Here is a 15,595-nt window from a genome sequence, read left to right on the forward strand (position 1 = left end):
ATGTGTAGCGTGCGTTGAAAAATGTCGCCCGACTATTACTAACTGAATGAACAAGCGTGGTGTGAGCGCGCACAAACAAACATGAATAGAACACACTGAATGACTGCAGACAACGACTGTCAAAACGCTGGCAGCAAGCATACGCCGCAGCGGGGGAAGGTACGTGCGGTCTATCCTTCAACGGAAACTGAGCGGCGCATGCACGGCGCATAAAGGTCAGAGCCGTGTGGAGATAAGAGACGGTGCGGACGAGCGACGAGCGCGGTTGTTGGCAGAAGTGCCCCCCCCCCCCCCCCCGCTCCCTCCGGCGCTGGCTTCCTGCTTCCTTGCTTGCGCGTGGGAGATGAGTGCGTTCGCTCTCCGTGATAGCGCGCGTCCCCGCACGCTTCCGCTCGGGCATACGGCGCGCGGCGAAGATTTTATCTATAGGGAACCTCACGGCGACGGCGACAACGACGGCGACGGCAGAAATCTGGTTCAAGTGTCCATATAATTGCTATCGCAATAAAACTTCGAAGCGATCGCTCCCCGAGGCCGCCGTTTTATTGCAATAAGCGCATTTTTGCAGTCGCCGTGATGTTCCGTATAAAGTCCAAGGGCGACAACACGGTCGCTGTGATGATAAGTGGTTCTTGAGGGAAAGGGAAAGGTTGGCGCTATCTTCTGCAGCCCTTGAGGGAGCACGGCTCAGCGCCAAAGCGCCGTTTGCTGTATGTGCGAGTGAAAGCACGCGAGGGGAGCCGACGATCGCGGCTCAATCTGGCGCGCGAGAGGGAGGAAAGCGGAAAGCAAACGCGCCGTCTTCCGTCGCGCGAAAGGGCGTGGAGGGACAGGAGGAAAGGATGGGGGGCGGCGTTGTGCTCCGGCAGCAACTGCGTATTTCGCGACCAGGCGCAAGGATAACTGGCGATCGCGGCTCAATCTCGCGCACGAGAGGTAGGAAAGTGGGGAGGCAGCGCGGGAGAGGGGCTTCTACTCCGCCAGCAACTGCTTATTTTGTGCGGGCGCGCGCGCCGTATCTTGAAAGCGATCTGCAGATGGCTCGTATTGACCCTTTTCGCGGCGATCCCGTGGACGCTGCCATGTTTGATCACGTGGTGACGCGTCCATTGCTTGCCTCAACTGCCTCCGTTGCCTCCTTGTTTACTATGGAAGTGTATGACGCCGGCGCGGCTTAGAAAACCTCTGTTTTCGGAGATATCGCAGACGGTGACTAGGTGGACGACACGAAGCTTTGATCACTGCTTCAGAGAACATGCAAAAGCACTTTCGGAGCTGATTAAGCTATGTCCAAGCGGCGCAAGCAGCGTATATGGTGCTTGTTCTAAAAGCGGGGCTAAATATGTATTCCAAGCTATCCAAGCTTTCAGATTATGAATTTAGTCAGGATAAGTGTGTTTTGCTATTTGTTCTTTATTCGGCAAATATATTGAAGCAGTGGCTTGTCAGTTTCTGACTCAGCGAAGTTCCTCGGTGCGGCCACTATCTGATTGATTGTGCTCAGTTCCAATAGATTTGTTCTTGCTGCGCACAAGGCTTAAAACGTAGCTAGCTGTTTTGTAGATTGCAATACCTTGTAGAAAATATATATTACAGCTAGTAACTCGCTTACTCTTGTGGATCATCACGAAACATTCAGCTTCGACCATTCGTGCGCCATAGGTGTAGTCCGTCATTTATTGTGCGTATACAGTTCGCATATATTCAAGTGTGCGCCCATTCACTTATTCTTGATACGTCGGCGATAGAGTAGGTGTAAGTGTTCCTGCCATTTGGGACAGATGTGTATAGATAACGTGCGCGAAACTTACTATGACAGGAAGCGGCGCTACTCTCTTTGTCATTGTTTAACGAGTGGTACTCACTCTTGCCGACGTTCTGGGGATGAAGCCCTTTCTTTGAAGGTTAGCGATACAAGGCTGGCGGATGAGCAAATTTCTGTATCCTCGAGGAAAGCCGTACATCACGAAGTGCCGGCAACACGTTCGGACAGTTGCAGCAGCGGTCCGCGAACTTGGCCACACAGATTCATTCTATTCCTTAACATGCCAGTCACTATTTTTGCAGCCAACTATCGCACACGTCTTCAATCCACATGATTCAATCTGGCATGACTGGAGCACAGCGTGTTAGCGAAAACTCAGTTGCATTTCCCACAGCTTATCGCACAGAAGCAAGGCAGAAGCGGTAATGGTTTCGTATTCGTGCGCGGTCGCTGAGGAGAGGTATGTCGCGTAGGGTGCCTCGATGCCAGCGCCGCCGTTGGCGCTGGCATCGAGGCACCCTAATGGCGCGCCGCCGTGAGCGCCATATCGTTTCTCTAAAACAAACTGCGCCTCGAAAAGGGTCAATACCGCTGTGCGTGCTGTGTTCTCGCCGCTGAGTTCGCGTTGAGGCGATACACAGCACGAAGGTCGCTTCGCTCGCTGCTGTTGCTGCGCTTGCTCACGACAGCGTTTTGACAGCGAGTGTCCGCGGTCATCCAGTGTGATGTGTTCATGTTTGCCTGTGGGCGCTGACACCATGCTTGTTAATTCACTTAGTAAGCTAATGTTTAGAAGTTTATGCGCCCAATAAAACTACTATCCTTTCTTCGTATAGCGAATCGTATCGCGAACCAACTGGCCCAACTTGCCGTCTGCGACATTTTTTTTTTTTTTCATTACGCCAGCGGTCTGACAGCAAGTTTTCGCGGTCATCGAGTGAGCTCTGTTTATTTTAGCCTGTGCGCGCGTGATAGCGTGCTTGTTAATTTAATTAGTGAGCGAATGCTTACTGCAATTTGTACTTCGTTGAGTAGTCTAACCCACTGCCATCGTTATCGATGCATCTCCTTCCGGGCGAAACTGCGACATTTTTTCTTGCACTTTCAAAATCAGAAAAAGTCCAAGTGAAAAAAAGAAGAGAGCGATATGAGAAAGCTGTCTGATATTATTTGAAACTTCTAACGATTTTTGTTTTCGTTTTCTTTTTTTTTTCCAGCTGTTCGCCAACTGTACTTGCCAGAGGCAACTTTGCTCTTTTGCGACCAAGGAAGCATAACAAGGCACACTGTCAGGACTCGGGTGCTTGCAGAGTCGAACCTTTTATCTAACCACGAATTGCTACTTTTTTTTGTCCTTTTTTCATCAGCGCTAACTGTACTTTATTTTTTTTATTTTTTTTTTTGCACGTTCGCTGCCCGCCCAGTACATATACGCTGCGGTAACACATGATGGCCCTCGACCAACTCACATACGCAGGAGCTTTGCGCACGCAAACGTGGTAGTTCTACGTACGCAACGCGCCGCATGCGTGGGAGCAACAGTCTGTTGTAGGAAGCCTCGAAAACGTTCAGACCGTTGTTTCCGCATGTCTACTTGCGCCCTCTGCTGGCAGACATGAACGCTATTTCAGCCAAGTTCGTTCAAGACGAGCCGAAATCGGAGCCAATGCGCGATTCTCGCATCTCGCAAACAACGCGTCCGTACTACGTTGCACTCTAAAAAAAAATTAGCAGTGGCTTAGCTTTGCTATGCCAGGATATACGTACCGTGAGCTAAGTCGGCCACGTCGTTCAGAACCGGTAGACCTGGTGGCATAGGCGGGTAACGATACCCATTGGTAACGCTAAAGGGTTGAATGTTGTGCTTAACGAGAAAGTTATTGTACGTTGTACAAACCGGCGTCACGGTTTCACCCAACTCAGGCGGCGCCGCTAAACTTAACGCTTCACGCATGACACTACTTACCGGCGTCAAGTCTTTCATGTGCCACAGTCTTTCACACACGTCGCACAAATATCCAAACGGATTGTTTACGAAGTCCGTCTCGAAGGTCCGAGTCGCACTGGCGCTTTCGCTAAGTTTCACCGTATAGTCAGTCAATCGGCGAGCCTTGATGTCATCGATGGCGTCATGTTGTTGCTGCTCAGATGGTCGGGCACGTCGCTCAGCCTCCTGGCGACGCCGCTTTGCTAGACGTTCCTCCCTTTGCACCGGTGTCTCCGCAGCACGTTTAGCCTTCTCTTCGTTCTTCCTACGCTCAGCCGCTAAGTGCCAGGCAACTACTTCGGGATCCGACGAGTTAAGCTTCTCCGCACTTCTGCGCAGCTGAGCAGCAATTTCGCTCTCCTCCATGGCTATACCACACTGGCAAATGCCCGGCGCGCCAGCTGTGCGCCGTGTGACGTCACTGCTCCTCGCGCATGCGCAGCACGGCTCTCCAGGAGCCACGCGAAACTGCTCAACCTCGGCCAGTGTAGCTCACGCTACAAAAGTTTACACCCTTTTGGTCGTATCTTGTCCCCAAACAATAATTGTCATCTGTCTTATCCGCACTTCTTTTCTTTAACGCTGCGAGCACGGTGCTTCCTAGTCACGAAAGGCTTGCGCGTTAACAGCGTGACACAGCATTCTCGGCAGGAAAGTAGCGAGCGCTGAGTTTTCAATAAAGGAAACGCAACCAAGGCAGATGACGATTATCGTTTGAGGACAAGATACGACCCAAAGGGTGTAAACTTTTTTTTTAGAGTGTGGTCCTAAGCTGCAAAATGCCTCCCAGCTTTCTGTGTTCATCATTAATTATCTGTGCTCTCGTAGACTTCGAAAAGCGCATAGTACAATGACTATAACCACACGCACCGTCGGCACGGTCGGATGCGATCTTGAAATTAATCTCGGCTGTTTCGAGATATCGCATGAGCAGCTCGCAGAGCCGGTCACGTACGTGGGGCGTGCAACGCAAAGGCGCAGATGTGGCTCCCTACGTTCTGCGCATGCGCACTTCGATCCCGCAAGATCTTCACGTACGTAGCACTTCTACGTACGTGAAACTAAAACTGTCTATTGAACTATAAGTATAATCAATGCTGCGGAGTACAGTACAAGTGAAATCGCGCGTATCCAGTCAGCACCGCGTCGTGTGGCATATCTCGTGTCCCTTCTCTAGCGCTGGTATTGCGTAATGAAAAAATCAACAAACCAAGCGCAACGTGTTAGCCGCGTCTCTAGGTATTTCTCACACTTTGCTGGGCTGCACAAGCGTTTCCCCCCCCCCCCCCTTTTTTTTTTCCTCGCTGTTTGTTACTCACAGCCCTAAAGGTTATTTGTATGACCCAACTTTGAACAGCTGTACGGTGGCCTACACAAGGACTTGGTTGGGCCAAGCCTGTCAATGAATTGAGCGCGAGATCGAACGGAGTCACCGCCTGGTGGACACTGGCTGAACCATGCATAATGTGTATGGCCAACACCGCCTGGTATGGCGCGTCTCGTCGTCTGCTAGCTACTACGTGTTTAGATGTGCGCGTACGGCGTGCAAATTCCCAAAATACTATTTGTCCAGTGCTTGTATACCGCAGTCACACACGCTGTACGCATTTTTTCGACGATATAGCGATGCATCTGGCCTTCCACTGTGTAGTTTCTGCGCTGCGATAAGATCTAACTGTACGTGTCGAGTGCGCCATATATGTAATCGTCGCGCCCTCCGTTTGCCAAAACCATTTAAATTTTGTCTCCGATTTGCGTTTCAAGCACATCAGAAAATGTATTTCGCGTCGTTCCAAGCAAATGAAATGATAACAGCGGGACATGAGAGTAGCGGTTTAGCGACTTTCTGTTGCTCTGTGTTGGTGATTCCGCAATCTTTCTGATACCACGAAACATTAAGTGGTGGAAAGATCACTCAACAATAGAAAAAACAAGTATGTTAATGTATATTAAGTACTCAAATTTTATCATAGGGCGCACTTAGGCACATAATTGCGTGACTGCGACTTAGTGGTTGCACGAAGAACCTTATCTGGGCCCGAGGTCCTGAACCACTATTATTTGGTCCTGAACCCACTACGAAGAGGTTTTGCCTTGCAAGTGAATTGTGGCTACTTGCTACCTTGATTTTCTGTTACAGAAGGAAAGTGAAATTAGAGTATTGCATTAGGATATTTCAAAATTTTCCCACCGCCATACGTCGTGCATGTAACCGCGTGGCAAGACAGCTTTGTGCTTGAATGCGATGTCTTTATATTGTTACTGCGATAGAAATAACGGCGCGTGTGAAGCAATTCCGCGATTATGCTAACGCGCTGCCACACACAGTGACATCGCCTGTTTACTGCTCATAGTAGCGGCTTAGGACTTCACAAGATAAAAAAAAAGCAATCTGTATAAGCCAAGAAATAAAGTGCACATTAAATTTAAGTTTAGATGTTATTGTGCCTTTCTTTAAAGAAAAAAAAAAGATGTGCAAGGTTACCAGTACACCCTGCATCAGTTGAGTTGCGCAACAGGAATACGAGAGTAGGTAGTACGCAAGCAGAACACTCACAAAAAGGACCGAAGATGTGCCGAAGCAGACTGTGTGGCTGAGTTCCTCCGATGAATGACAGTCGCGCTTTCACTCAAAATAAGAATGCTCTTCGCGTTGCGTGCAAAAATGTGGAACTGAAGGGCAATATAGTGCCACTTCATTGCAGTCAGCGCGTTTTATTAGCACACAATCGCCTAAAATCGCCAGCAGCGAAGCGCCGCCTTGTGCATTTCAATGCGTGCCAACGACTGCCTATCCACACTAACACGGCGACGGTGCTGCCACCTACAGCTTGACCTCGCGGCGAGGCTTGTGGACTGACATCTGCCTGACGTCGGCCGTCTACCTAAGTGCCTGCAATGTTCCAGCTACTGGCCAACCTTATGCCTTGCATGGCCCGACATAAATTCTTAGATGGCTCCGATCTGTATGAAATCAAGAAAGGGATTTTGGGTAGACCCGGACACTTGATTTGACGGGCGTTGTCACGGACACCGCCTCATATGTTTACCATTTACTTATTTATAGCGCGGCACTTTTGCAGCGAATAACGCTAGCCGCGACATTCGCCGTGATATCTCAAAGTGAGATCGGTGCTCGGACCGGAACGCCGTGTGAACAGATACTACAAACATATATGTAGCAAGTGTACATTTTGTTTACAACCACGTGATGTGATTAATAACAGTTTGTGACGTCGATTTAAAATAATTACACAGGGTATCGTGCATGCTCGAGCAGCCGAAATTATGCAGCGTACGGTTATGAATATTTCAGAAACCACATTTATCACCCACAAAGACCCAGGGGTTTCCCCAGCTATTGAAAGTAGGTGGGGGGGGGGGCATTGAGATTAGAGGAGCTAGGAGCGGTAGTCAACATTATCTTTTATTTGCGGCCTTAACTCCAACTCTCGTGACAAAGATTGCGAACAGTTACTTCACTTTACACAAGGACGAATGTCTGATTTCTGAATGTTTAATTTTGTCTGTTCAGACAAAATTAATGAAGAACGACTGCATAAAACGTCAAGAAACTACGCGGCAGTTGACTACTTGCAATAAAACCTACAAAATCTAGCTGCTCAACCCAACTCGCGGAACGCAGACTTGGAAAATGCTGCAAAACACGCGCGTTTGTGCACTAGGCATAACATAACTCTTAATTCAGCACACACACCAGAAAGGCGAAATTATGCTGAAAACTGTAAGCACACGCAGGAGTTGCATATATGGGAGCTTCGATATCGGCCACGACGATATGCATGGCATTGACATATCAAGATATGAATTTACGGCTGCTACACACAATTAGTCGAATATATATTGTACATAGCCATCATCATCTTCCCTGTTCTTCTACTTCTTCGCGCATGAGCAGGGGCGTTTCCTTTTTGGAATAAAAAACGCTTGACAGCTTGGTCGGTCTCGGTCTTATAAAGTGGTGCAGGTGCGGGGTACAGGCAGCAGGTGAACGCCTCGGGTCTTGCAATTGAAGCTCTTTGCGGATGATGGTGTGGATGAGAGCACGTAGATCTGAATAACGGGGAACCTGAGGATCGCTGCTGTCATGTTGAAGAGGAACAGACTGTATCTCGTAGAGGCGCTGACACGTGGAGCGTCGAGGCGCTGACACGTGAAAATGCGGCTTCCGTCTTCGACGGAAGCCGCATTTTGCACGATTAAGGCGTTGAACGCTACAGACCCAATGCCTTTTATTATGTGTCGAACGCGTTCGGCTTCCGTCATGCTAGGGTTCGCAAGGCGGCACAGAGCCAAGACATCCTCTATGTATGAGGTGTGACTGTGTGGCAGTTGAAGGCGCGTACCCAGCTTCTGTTTGGCGACTTCTGCGCGGCCAGACGATGAAGCGAAGATTTGACGCAGCTTAGTGGTAAACGTGGACCAATCCGCGATGTCAGATTCGTGGTTAAAAAACCACGTCTTTGCAACACCGGTCAAGTAGAATGCGACGTGCCTTAATTTCTGGGTGTCGGTCCACTTATTGCAAGAACTCACGCGGTCGTAGTTGTTGATCCAATAGTCGACGTCTTCACCGTGGAGTCCCGCAAAGACAGGGGGATCGCGTTGCGGGCTTGTCACAGTCCAAGAGGGCACCGCAGGCGGTGTCGTCTGTGTGGTAGGGTTAGAGGCGCCGGAAGATCCGGGGTCGGAAGTGTCCATCGTTGTAGGGGTAGCCGGGCCCAGGCGGCGACCGGAACGTAGCTCCAGGGAGGACGGAAGCGCGAGAGGACGTCGGGATCTTGACGTACCTCCACCACTTTATAAGACCGAGACCGACCAAGCTTTATAAGACCGATACGCCTGGCAAGCTCACCGGCTACAATTGTTAAATTGCAATATGTGTCGTAAAGTAATTAACTAAGAAGTTAATTAGGAAAATTTTGTTAATTAGTTGAATATGTGTTTCGATTTCTCGTGCTACTAATGTCTGCCTCATCGAATGACCCAGCTCAATGATAAGAATTATATGGTACCTGCCACAGGCAATTTCTAAAAATTCCGCAAAGCTTAATTTTCAATACCCGGTATATTTACGCGAAGCATATATCTCAGTGCTTTAAGCCCTCCGAATCGACAACAATGCCAGAAAGGTTGGTCATCTAAATATAATATTCTGATAAAAAATGTTGAACAGTTTATTCCGCAACATCTATTTCCATACGACATTAAGAAATACGACATATTGGGTAATTTGCGAATTATGAAGCCATCGAATTATCTTGAGTATCGTTTCGACAGTATTAATATAGTTTTTGTTATTAATATTAAGTCAAAAATCGAAATAAAGCAAGAAATGATGCGTACGAAGGCAAGCCAACAAAAGTCTGCACGCGCCGCTTCGCCAAGGTCGCGGGGAGGAGGAGGGTCGGGGCCGTATGCTGGTACATGTTCGCTGGCGCGCGCGCCTAGGAGTTTGTTCGAGAAGTACCTTTTTTCTCTTTCTCCGACGCGCGCGCCGCAAACTCTCGGCGCTGTCCATTACAGACGGCGTGGCACCGCCGTTGACGGGGACGTATGCGGCATTCGGACGCGGCGTTCTGTTCGGTGTCACCACGCGGCAACACCGCCTTGCTGCACGCTTCCCATACTTGCACACTGGCCCTGACGCTTTGAAGCCCGGGCGGCCGTCGTATTCGCCGTACTTTCGTTCGTGTTGGAGTCTCCCACCACACGCAAGCTATGGACAATGTGTCCTTTCGCGTACATCGTCAACGTCTTCATTGCTACAAATTGTGCCAGGCACTTGCACACTTAATAGTAGCTTCTTCTTTTGGAGAGACAAATACTCCTGCAGGAGAAGAGTTGTGGCTTCCATCGTACCGCAACAACACAACTAGAGTGTACAAAACAATACCACGCCGCACGCTTATGCGGTTTGCGCAGCATTTTCACTAGCCGCAACTGCGGACTAAGCGATCGCAGTCTCAACGCGTTTAAAGACTGAAAAATTGTGTACTATTCTATTTTCAAGAAAAATATGAAATTGTAATATTTGACTAGTTTCCATGTTGTTTTTATTTAACGATGCAGGCATGGATACCTAGTGAGCAGGGAGCAACCTTGGGCGTCGCTACGACGGAAATTGCGCGGTTCCGGCGCTATTACACAAAATTTTCTGTCGCGCGTAAGAACCAATGAAAGAAAAGTCATTGCGAATTAAGGGGGTGCCTTCAGAAAAAAGTGGTAGTTTCGCCCGAAAGGCGAAGCATCAATTGCGATAACAAATTAGTAGAGAGCTATACGGAGTAAGGATGGTAGTTTTATCGGCTGTATAAACTTGGACGCATTCGCTTACTAACTCAATTAACAAGCATGGTGTCAGCGCGCACAAGCAAACATGAATAGATCACACTCGATGACCGCACACAATCGCTGTCAAAACGCTGGCGTGAGCAAGCGCGCCAGCAGCAGCGAGCGAAGGTTCATGCGGTCTATCGCTTCAACGGAAACTGAGCGGCGAAAGCACAGCCCATACAAAGGTAGGGACCGTGTTGCAGATCGCTTTCAAGATACGGTGCGCGCGACCGCACGCCGCCGCGCAAAGTACAAGTACGCAGTTGCTCGCATAGCAGAAGCCGCACCCCCTCCCTCCGGCGCTGCCTTCCCGCTTTCCTCCTTTCGCCTGCGAGATTCCAGTTCCTCTTGCGCACGGTCGCAAGATATGCGTTTGGTGCCGCAGCTAAACGTCGCCTCCCCTCCCTCCCTCCCATCCCCCACGGCCTTTCCCACGACGGCAGACGTCGCTCTCCGCCGTGCGTTCTCCGTGAAAGAGCGCGTCCCTCCCGCGCTTTCGCTACAGCATACGGCGCGCGGCGACGATTTTATCGCCCTTGGACTTTATACGGAATCTCACGGCGACGGTGACGCCGACGGCAGAAAACCGCTTGGAGTGTCCATATAATTGCTATCGCAATAAAACAAGGAGGGTGTGTAGGGAAATCACTGCGAAGACTGAAGTTTCGAGTCATCATTGTCTATCCACCTCCGGCCGGTCAATTATAGGGCATTAGGAAATAGTCTTACAACATTCCTACCGACCGGTTTTTATAAGAACGAATGGATAACTGGTAAATTTGTAAATTTTTTGAAAAAATGATTATGTATTAGAGAACTCGAACCAGATGAATAGATTATGACATTGAAAACCAACAAAATAAGATTCCCGAACGATTTAGCCTGGAAAAAATTTAGGAGTATAATAGGTATTCTAAGGGAACATGTTATCAGAATGGTAACCGTTTTGTAGCTTGAATGTAATCCCACACACGTCACACACATCCGTGTGACTAAATCCTAGAGCTGAAGATCCGAGGTAGAGTACGACCAAAGGAGCTATATTTAATTAAAGTCTACGAAGCGAAGCTTCAAGTAACCGTTTTTCTTTTTCCTGTGAATCGACAACAGGAAAAAAAATAGAGATTCAATTTTCCTCCAAAATGGACACCACTGCTTTCTCCAGGTATTGACCCTTTTCGCGGAGCAGTTTGCTCTAGAGGAACGAGATGGCGCCTTAGGCGGCGCACCATACGTTCCCTCAGCGAATGCGCACGAATACGAAACCACTACTGCTTCTGCCCTGCTACTGTTCGATCAGCTGTCGGAAATGCAAGTGGGTGTTCGGTAATGCACTGTGCCAGTTCATGCTGCAAAATGTGTAACGATAAAGGGAAGACGTGTGTGGTAGTTAACTGCAAAAATAGTGATTTGCATATTAATGAATGAAATCAACCTGTGTCGCCGCTGCTACATAAGGACTGCCTGTGTTGCCAGCCCTTCGCAATGCACGGCTTTCCTCGAGGATAAAATAATTCATCCGCCAGCGCTGTATAGCCAACCTCCAAAGAAAGGACTTCAACTCCGCAATGTCGGCACTTAAAAAGCGTGAGTACCGCTCATTACAGAAGGAAGTAACGCCACTTACTGGCATAGCAAGTTTCTCGTACGTCATTTACACACATCTACCCCTACTCGAACACAAAATTACACCCACCCTATCGCCAACGTATCAATCATAAGTGAATGGGCGCACACTTGATTGAATCAACGTGCCGATGCATGAGTGACTGCGACTACACTGACAAGACACGAATGTTGGAAATTGAACGTTTCGTGACGGTCCACAGAGTAAGCTAGGGACTAGCGATAATGCGTCTTTGCTACAAGCTACCACAAAGTACAGAAAATTTACATTCCAAGCTTTGTGCGCAGCAAGAACAAATCCATCGCAGCACAGCACACCCGCGAGCAATTAGACTGAAAATAAACAATCACATAGTGGCCGCACCGAGGAACTTTACTGAGTCAGAAACATGACAAGCCGCTGCTGTAAAATGTTTGCCAAATAAAGAACGAGCACAGTGATCCTGATTTAATTCATAAGCGTAAGGTTTGGACAGGTTGGAATACATTTCTAGCCCCGCTTTTAGTACAAGAACCGTATACGCTACTCGCGCCGTTTGGACAAAGCCTAATGAGCTCTGAAAGCACTTACATGACCTCCAAAGCTGTGGCCAAAGCTTCGTGTCGTCCACACAGTCACCATATATGATATGCGTCGAAACGGAGTTTTGCTGCGCCGCACAGGCGCCACGCGCTTGCATTGTAAACACGGAGGCAACGGAGGCAGCTGAGGCAAGCAATGGACGCGTCACCACGTTATCAAACATGGCAGCGCCCACGGGAGCGCCGGGAAAAGGGTCAATAGCTAAGATGTTTTGGAGTCTGTCAAGGATGTTATATATTGGATATGTTGCTGGGCGAGTAGGCTCAAGTCTAGGGGTAACATAGTAGCGCGACGCGGAAATAAAGGCTTCGTAGGAGGGAGTAATAAAAAACAGAGCGAGCGCGAAAATCTCGCTCTGTTCTTTCTTACTCCCTCATACTATTTATTTCCCCGTCGCGCTAATATGTACCCCGTAGATGTTATTGATGCTTTAATGGAGTGTCTATATATGTATTACAATTGACTTCAGATATCTTATCGCCATGATATAAGTTGAAATTATAGGTCCATTCAGAGATGATCGCACTAAGGAAACAGCTTTCTCGTTTAACTATAGCTCACCCAGTACCCATATTAACCTAGTAAGACTTCAGTAGAACAGAACTAATGACAGGAACACATTTAATACTGGTGAATTTAATGGGGCAGTAAGTGAATAACAAATTGAAAAAAAAAAAATCTGTCGAATCCGACTAAAAAAGAAACTGAGATGATGATGATGATTTAATGGCATCCCCTTAATGGTGCGGTGACAAATAGTCCCCTAACCTGCTTGATTTAATCAGGTATGCTATACATATTTTTATCTAGCATTTTTTTATACATCTCATTAATTTTTTCCCCTCAAAATCTACCTTGTACTGCTACCTATGCCTGTAACGAAACCAGTCGTATCAATCTCCTTCTCCACTTTTTTTTCACCAGTACTCTAAACGTTTCTTGCTTATATCAACTGCTGACCGATTGTTGCTTCCATCCACTTTAAATCCAAGCACTTCTGGAAGATGTACATTACCTACGGGTCTAACTGGGTGAATCCCTTCACATTCCATTAGGATGTGATAAGTGGTCTCCGGATCTTTGATGCAGCACACACATGCCTCATCTAGTTGCGAATATTTGCTCCAGTATGTTTCGTTCCTTAGGCAACCGGCTCGAGCCTCAAATAGCTAGGCACTGCTTTTTGTGTTATCATAGAGATTTGCCCTTCTAATTTCTTTCTTCTCATTCTTGTAAATATCCATTGTCCTTCTTATTTCCATTCTTTGCATCCAATTCACAGTCACTATTTCTCTCACTTTCTTACGACTCCTGGTTGTCTATTTACACTTTCAATTACACTGTACTTGGTTTCCAACTTTCTTGACCTCTTCCTCCATTCTGTGTCCACGCTTTTCAGGTACAGATACTTGTGCACTTTAGCCACCCATTTATTTTCATCCATGTTCCTGTCTTTGTTCAAAACTAATTTTGCACTGTGCTTCTCCGACATCAAAAGAGGCCAAACCCATGTCATCCTGCACTGCTTCATTTGTGGTTTTACCGTGGGATTCCAAAGCCAACAAACCTACCGATTTTTGGTTAACGTCCAACCCCAAGATATCCGATTTTAAGCATAGAATGGCATTTGCGAACATTAGCGCTGGCACCATTACTCTTTTCCAGATTCCATGCACAACCTCATACTTATTGTGGCCCCACAGCGCTCTATGTTTCATTATTGCTGCATTCTGCTTCCCCTTTATTTTCAGATTATGTGGTGGGTGCTTGAGTAAGTCTCCTTCGCTTGTGTATATGCCAAGGTACTTATATTGCTTGACTATGGGTATGACTTGCTGTTGGATCATACTCGTCTCTTCATTAAACATCATAATTCCCGATTTCTCTGTGCTAAACTAGAGGCCTAGATTTTTTGCTGCGTTGCCACAGATATTCGCAAGTGTCTGTAAATCTCTTGTATTGTCTGCTAGTAGCACTATGTCGTCCGCATACATCAGTCCAGGGAGCTTCTGTTGCACCAGTTGTCCATTACACATGCAGGATAAATCAAACCCCAATTCGCTGTTTTCCAGTCGTCTTTCTAGGCCCTTAACATAAAGTGTGAACAACAATGGAGACAGAGGACATCCTTGCTTCCGTCCTTGGAGAATTCCTACCACTTCATTACCTTTTCGACCTTCCCATACAACTTGTACTCCGTTGTCTCTATACATCTCCCTCAGCAGCTCCACGAAATCGTCATCTATGCCTTCGTGCTTAAGAATATCCTATAACAATTCCCTGTCCACATTCTCATAGGCTCCTTTAAAATCTAGAAAGGCTATCCATGAAGGTCTATTCTGAGCTACTGAAATATCTATGCACTTAGTACAAACATGTTATCCTTTAAGTGTCTGCCTGGCATGAACCCATTCTGTAGTTCATCCAGTACATCATTTTTCTCCACCCACTTCGACAGTTCTAATTTTATGGCTTGCATTGCCATTCTATATATCAGCGAGAGAATCCGCACCGGGGCACCATCTGTCGGAAACTCTCCATGACGTAGAAAGCGACATCACGTGATACTAGCTACAAAGCGTTCATCTGCAGCGGTTCAGCCACAGTTAGGTAACTGAGTGCTTGCAGGTTTTAAGTGTTGTATATGTGGCGTCTTGGCTGCAAAACAACCAAGGGCATATATCCCAGTCTAGTGTGTAGGACAGCAAAGGTCTTCAGCGAGTGAGCAACCTGATGATTTCCAATTCGTTATTCAGTTTGCATGATCTTTCATAAAAATACTAGAATAATAAAAATGCACTTCTGTTGCAATAACAGTACTGTGATATCATTCGCGGCTTGCTACTTTCAGCAGAATTATCGCGGGACGATGATTACCGGTCTATTATGATATGTGCAACTTTGACCATTCTAATTTTGTCTTCTCAATCCGCATTTTTGGACTCTGCGATCACTACGCGTGCTCTATTCCCTTATCTGCAAAGTTTGATCCCGTTACCTTATTTGCCCACCTCTACGGACTCTTAAAATAGCCTTTAACCTTCCAAGCTTTAGAAAAATAACTGGCACAACCAGGACCTCGATAACCTCACAATTCTATTCCAATACCATTCCTTGAGACACTTTGTCAGTAGTCAGAGTAAAGAGCTCTCCATCCCCATTATCAGCGGGATCAGCCGGCCGTGAGCGGTGGATGACAAGAGTGGCATAGAATCGAACGGAAGAAATCGCTACATCACACCGACCCCGGGAGGTATAATTCAATGTAACACTCATT

General features: G+C 47.4%; 1 protein-coding gene across 1 annotated transcript in view; it reads left to right on the top strand.

Moving 5' to 3' along the window:
- The window catches only part of LOC119456469 (ubiquitin-60S ribosomal protein L40), a 578,246-nt gene that overhangs the window by 371,502 nt on the left and 191,149 nt on the right, over nucleotides 1–15,595 (top strand). The gene's annotated exons all lie outside the window — the stretch shown is intronic.

This window comes from Dermacentor silvarum, chromosome 6 (genome assembly GCF_013339745.2).
Source record: "Dermacentor silvarum isolate Dsil-2018 chromosome 6, BIME_Dsil_1.4, whole genome shotgun sequence".
In the NCBI taxonomy this organism is placed as follows: domain Eukaryota; kingdom Metazoa; phylum Arthropoda; class Arachnida; order Ixodida; family Ixodidae; genus Dermacentor; species Dermacentor silvarum.